The sequence below is a fragment of the Caretta caretta genome, chromosome 6 (genome assembly GCF_965140235.1).
Source record: "Caretta caretta isolate rCarCar2 chromosome 6, rCarCar1.hap1, whole genome shotgun sequence".
In the NCBI taxonomy this organism is placed as follows: Eukaryota; Metazoa; Chordata; order Testudines; family Cheloniidae; genus Caretta; species Caretta caretta.
Genome location: NC_134211.1, coordinates 110,555,466 through 110,561,674, shown reverse-complemented (window position 1 = coordinate 110,561,674; position 6,209 = coordinate 110,555,466). Strand labels below are relative to the sequence as shown.

Here is a 6,209-nt window from a genome sequence, read left to right as displayed (position 1 = left end):
GAGAGCAAAGGTGGGCTGGGGGAAGGAGGCAGGAGGGAATGTTGATGGGAACAGCAGATTCCAGTTGAGGCAATGGACAGTTTTCAAGTCTGGAGTCCTATATGTGACATAAGCAAAGAGGTTGCATGCACCCTAAAATGGCTCTTTAAAGTCTCTGTCACAGGAACATTTTATTTATAACACATATATTAACAGGTTGCTCTGTGCAAAAGAACAGAGAGAGAAACAAACTGTTTACTTCTCATTCATACTTCACGCACACAGTGTGGTTCAAGGTTGTGCAAGTCAATTGTGCACTCATTAATGAGTGATAGCAATTGGTGCATATCCCATACTGCGATAAACATGTTTATTACATGTTTGGAAGATGTATGTGAAAGTGGTGGTATTACATAGCAAACTAGAGAGAGTTTACACTGTAGAATTAAGGGTCTGATTTATAGCCATAAAGGGAAAAGTGCATTTGATACTCCATCCCTTTGCAATACTCTTAGGCCTAGATCAGTGGTTCTCAACCTGCAGCCCAATCAGCACACAGCTGCAGCCTATGTGACATCCTCAGGGCCATACAGGTAGTAGTGGATGCGGCCCACAATGATAAATAGGTTGAGAACCACTGAACGATTGGAAACAAAGTTTGAAATACGAGCAAACTCTCACAGCTCAAGCATGGCTGTTTATTTCAGAACACAATCGGTACAGATGTTGAAAAATCAACATAGATAAAATATGGTGAATGTATTTGTAATCAGCCCAAAACATTGATGTAAACGTTCAGATTAGAGAATTATAGCAATTACATTAAATAACTCACCGGAACAATTTCATTATTGATGGCCAAAGAGGATAATAAAAGTATCCCAAACAAACACAAGCTGCACTGGACCAGCCCAAGAAGTGGTATCCTAATATGGCAATAATTGATCACCTAATTAATAAAATTGTTCTTTTCCCCTAACAACTCAAAGTTTAGAGTTTTTAGACAGACATTTGTATCTTGTTTACTTTTTCAAAAATGGATTTTGTTTTTTCAGCAACTTTCCCTTGAAATGCATTTGTTTACAGCAGGTCTTTAAGGCTGGATTAATGGAGGGGAGAGTTTGCCTTCAAATTATACACATAGATTTTGTTGTTTTTATTTCTACAGTCACTAACCTATTAATAAAACCCTAGTGTAATAACGCTCAAATTCCACTCCTTACGTTACCAAAAGACTAAGAGAAAGAGAGAGCAGGTCAAATCAATGACTCCAGAAATTATTTTATATATTTTGATATTACATCTCTTTCACACAACACAATATGCTTTCAGCATACAGTGATGAATTATTAATTGCCCACAGCTTCAAATGGCAGCCAGAAGGATTAACTCATGAACTGGACAATAAAAGAGGAGATGGTAAGTCATCACCCAATGAGTCTTCTGAGATGGGCAATAACAGTGATGTATCTAGAATATCTATGGAAAAATTTCTACTGTATTAATTTATATTTAATGCAATTTATTGGTGTTGCCCTCTCTGTAGGCAAACATCCAAAGGATTGAAATTTGAGGAAGAGATTGAAGAATTCTCACCTACATGTCCCAGACACTGTGTCTTCAGGGACTCTTGGGTTGCCTTTCAACAACAAGGAAGATGGTAGCATCTCCTTTGACAGCTGTTTGATGGCATTGATTAGGTGTTCATGGTTATAGCCTGACTTACATCCTTGCACATCTTGTTTTTCTTCTCCTTCCTCACATGCCTGAGAGCCTAAAGTGGTCATGTAATTGCACCAAGGAAAGGACAGGACTGATCTCTCAGCTCCATGGAGTTCTGGTCCATCTGCAATTGGATATTTAAAAAAAAAAAAAGAAGGAAAAGGAAAAAACCACTCAACTTTGTAAGTTATTTATCTGTTTAAGGTTGCTTTAACATTCTTTATGGAGAAATAACAGATACAGATTTGGAAATCATTTGCAGTTCTTTAGTTTTACTTACTTCAAGCAACTGCGTAGCTCTTCAAGGCAATTTTAGGCTATCTATACCAGGGGCTTTCAACCTTTTTAGGCATCTGCACCAGATTAAGGGCTTCAGTTGTTCCAACTAATGATTACATTTAAGGTTATGTCTTTGGGGCTGGGGAAGGGTGCGAGTTTAGGGGAACAGAAAATTAAGTGAATTCTTAAAAAAAAAAATTTGAACAAGACAAAGGGTAAAATGTTCAAGTCAGTTGGGTGCTTCTAGGAGCTTAAGTCCCCTTTTTCTGCAGAGACAGAGTTTGTCTACCCAATAAAGTTTTATCAGTTATACCAGTATAAATATACCAGTATAGTTAAACTCATATAACTCCCCGATCTGGACACTCTTATGCCAGTATAAAAGTGACTTTTTTCAGTTTAGTTTAAGACCATTCCCAAGCCACATAAGATAAACTGAACGAACCGCCCCCCCCCCCCCCCCCGACACACTCAAACAACTCCCAACTGGGGCACCATTTCAGACTTTCGTAAGGGGGGGAGGCAACTTTACCTGTGATTCCAGGGATTACTTAGGCACCTGAAAACTCTAGGTTATTTTTGTTTTGGGGCTTGGTTATTTTTTGGTTTTGGGGTTGTTGGTTTTTTGGTGTTTTTTGTTTGCAGATAACTTAGAAATTAGCTGACAGGAGCACTGTATCTAATTCCTATATAAAGAAAGAAATATATATATATACACACAAACACCAGTTAAAGCCATATTTTAAATTTATATGTAAATTTAGAACAATCAGGGGATAATACAGCAAGATATTCCCAATTCCAAGCCTTGAGGTATCAGTTTTGGAGCCTTAACACATAGTTATTCATTCTCTGACTCCAGATTAAATTTAATCAGTTAACAAGAATTTTTTTTTTAATTCCTATCCTTGCTTAACTCTGAATTCAAATTGGGTTCTTTCTGCTTCTTTCATCTTCACCAGCAATGCATTCAACAATTCTGTTCATGTATGAGGCCAAAAAGAATACAGTTTGCTTTCCTTGACTGATATTGGTTCCTGCACCATTAAGAATAAAAACATGTTTGTATCCATAAAATAAATAGATTTGACTTGAAACAGAGAAAGTAGATGTATTTCATTGTGGTAACATTTTTACAGAACCGCTTTTCTGACCACAACTGGACTTTAAAGAAAAACCAACATTTATTTTTGCCAGGCTGGATGTACAAGATATGCCAATGAACATTCTTATTATCCATTCATCTAAGCCATTAGCTAGGAGAGTGTGCAGTCTTGAGGGTGGAGTAGCAGAATGGGGATCCGGGCTGAGATACATTTCCAGTTCTAATACTAACATGTTCTGACATCTTGTGGCAAAGTCACATAAGGGACACTGGTTCCGTTTAAAATTTTAATGTATATTCTTACTTTGTTACTAACTCTTGAATACAACAACTGAAACAACTGAAGAAAAATCTAGATTACTTTCTATCATTTAGGCTACTTACTTCTTGCAGTTCACCAAGCTTGGAATAGATCATTTAACTTTTGGAAACATCCTACTAGTGCAAGGCCCCATGAGTTTATACTGCACCTGCCTGGGGCTCTAAGGGTGTTATCTACCACAAATAATAATAGACTAGAAACTGACTTTAAACAGGAGTCAAACTGACACTTTCAAGTCACTTTCACTTCTGTTTAAAGGCTAGTTACTTTCCAGAAGGCTCATAAACACAACACTGCAGTGATTGAGTTGCAGTTCTCACAGGAAAATATTTAAAACCAAACACCAAGAAAATTCCACATTTTAAAGTTGAGAAAAAAAATTGTGATGTGCCTCAGTGCCTGTTGCTGTGAATTGGGAATACTACTACTTGCCTGTCTGCCATATGGAATTATAAGGATTAGATTGAGATCTGTGGGGCAGGAACTGGGCCTTCTTATTGGTTTGTATGGTGCTGAGCACAATGAGGGATTCCTACTCATTAAGGTCTTTAGGCACTACTGTAACATTAGTCAGCTGTTGAGATGCTCGCTGGTGGTAGCTGAAGGGGACTTACTTGGTGGGTGGGATGTTGGAGGCGTACAGGTCCATCTCTTTGTTGGCCAACAGCACAGCCTTCATCCCCCAAGAGCTCAGCACCTGCTGGCAGAATTTGCAGCACAGCAATGGACATTCACCTTCCCTTGAAGGTGCAACTGCTAGTGGACAAGATGGCTCTGGATGAGAAGGGTCTGTCCCCAGTCTCTTCCCAGAGAGATGAGAGAGTGCTTCCTGATTCTCTGAGGACAAACAGACCCCAAGACCCACTTAGCTGCTCCTTGCCCCCCACCGTTCTTCAGCTCCCACTCCCTCAGGATCCTTGCCCCAGGGACTGTTCCCCCTCAGCTGCTCCTCCTACACTCACTGCCTGCTCCCTCAGGCCTCACCCCTGGAGATTGACACCCCTTTCCCACCCCACGACTCCCCCCCACCACTAGTGGGTGCCCTGTGCTCCCCCTCTGCTTCCCACCACCACCAATGGGGACCTTCTCTCTAATGACAAACTCAGGGTCCCAGCTCTGTCTGCAGCCCTGATACAACAGTTGTCTGTCTACCTCCTGTTCCTTTAAGTCTGACACTGATAGATGGGGTAATCAAAATCCTGGAGCATGGCACTGGTGTCTGAGAGCAACTTCAGATTGATTGAGGGTCAAAGCATGTGCAAATAAATAGGAAGCAGACAGCAGTAGCATACAAGATCCCAGCACAGATTTGATTAAAGCCCGTCTCATCCCTTCCCCTGGTGAAACCATATAGGAGTCTGCAAACCCAGTGAGGAGAGGGAGGATGATCTGGTGTTAAGGCACTAGAATAGCACTCAGCAGGTCCAAGGTCAACTCTCAGCTGTACCACAGACTTCCTGTGTGACCTTGGTCAGGTCATTTAATCTTTCTGTGCTCAATTCCCCTTCTGTGAAATGGGGATACTACTTCCCCGGTCCTCAGGGATGTCATGAGGCTATATGCATTAATGTTTTGGAGGTGTTAGATAGTATGTCAATGGTGGCCATAGAAATAGCTAAGTAGAGATTCCCCTGACAGAATTCCCACTGGATTGTTTACACTGAGTGAAAAGTTTATAGGAGGATCATCCTGCAAAATGCATGGCTGTTAGGGCAGCCACTGGAGCCCAATGCCTCTGCACTACCCCTCAGCATACCCTGACAGCACCAGACCCGAACTGCTAGCCCCTCACCTTGCCTTTGGCAGCCTCTGGGCCTCCACTCCTCTCTGAGGCTCATCAGTTGGGAAGGGCTGCATGCAAAGCTAATACCAAAGGTCATTATTAAGTTATGTGCAGCTTTCCTGCAGACTTTATGGGAGATGGTGATTTGTCCTGACAGCCCCCAACAGAAAGATCCAAAATTGACGTGGTTGGTTTTCCCTATTCCCCCCAAAAATAATATAACTGAAAAAACAGGAGTTGGACCCTTCTTGCCCAAAAACAAGTTGTGTGTTCTTACAGACAGACTTAGAGTTATAACCTGCACCATGGCTGTTTATAGCCATGATTCCCTGCAACGTGATATACCTCCCAGCAGGACACCGTATATACTATCTTATCTCCTAGACACAAACCACCCGTTACACAACAAGCTGAAGAGTGAAGAGGAACTGTGGCCAAAGAACATTTACCTACTCAACCTGGATTACACAAGAGTGACATTGCACCTATCTTGTGAGTGACAGTGTAACAGCTGCCATCTTGGTTGACACACTGGGGATTAAACTGGGGAAGTCCAGAGCTAAAAGCAGGAGCTGTTACAGTTTGAGATAAAGAGACAACTCACCTTAGGCTGCTGGAGCTATAACAGATTTATACGTAGAGCTGAGCTGGAGTGAGATTTTTCGTTTTGCAAAAATTTCCAAGATTTTTGGGAAAAAATTAGTTCTGTAGTAGAACGAAAAACAGTAATCTCAGAACTTTTCACAGAACAGCTGCTTGGCTTCCTGGCCAGCAGCCAAGGAGCTGAGTATCCACCTCCACTCCAGGAGGGCAGCCCAAGCACCCAGGCAGATGGGGAACCAGCCATCTGGCTCCCCTGGTAGCCAGCCAGATGGAGAACTGGTCACCATCTCACTGGGGAGCTGGTGCCCCCAAGTCCTCTGGGTCCTAGGGAGCCCTGGAACCACGACAGCCCACCTGGCGAGCTGCTAAGGAGCTGGGGAGCCCTGGGGACCCTAACTCCAAGGCAGTCTGTCAGG

The 6,209-nt window shown here is 42.1% G+C and overlaps 1 long non-coding RNA gene across 1 annotated transcript; it reads right to left on the bottom strand.

The window, feature by feature from the left end:
- Nucleotides 1-663: 663 nt before the first annotated feature.
- On the bottom strand, nt 664-4,148 carry LOC142072368 (uncharacterized). The gene is made up of 2 exons (XR_012668766.1): nt 4,022-4,148; nt 664-1,825 (listed from the first exon to the last, which is right to left on the bottom strand). It is a non-coding gene; the product is annotated as an uncharacterized LOC142072368 (long non-coding RNA).
- Between the last annotated feature and the right edge of the window lie 2,061 nt (nt 4,149-6,209).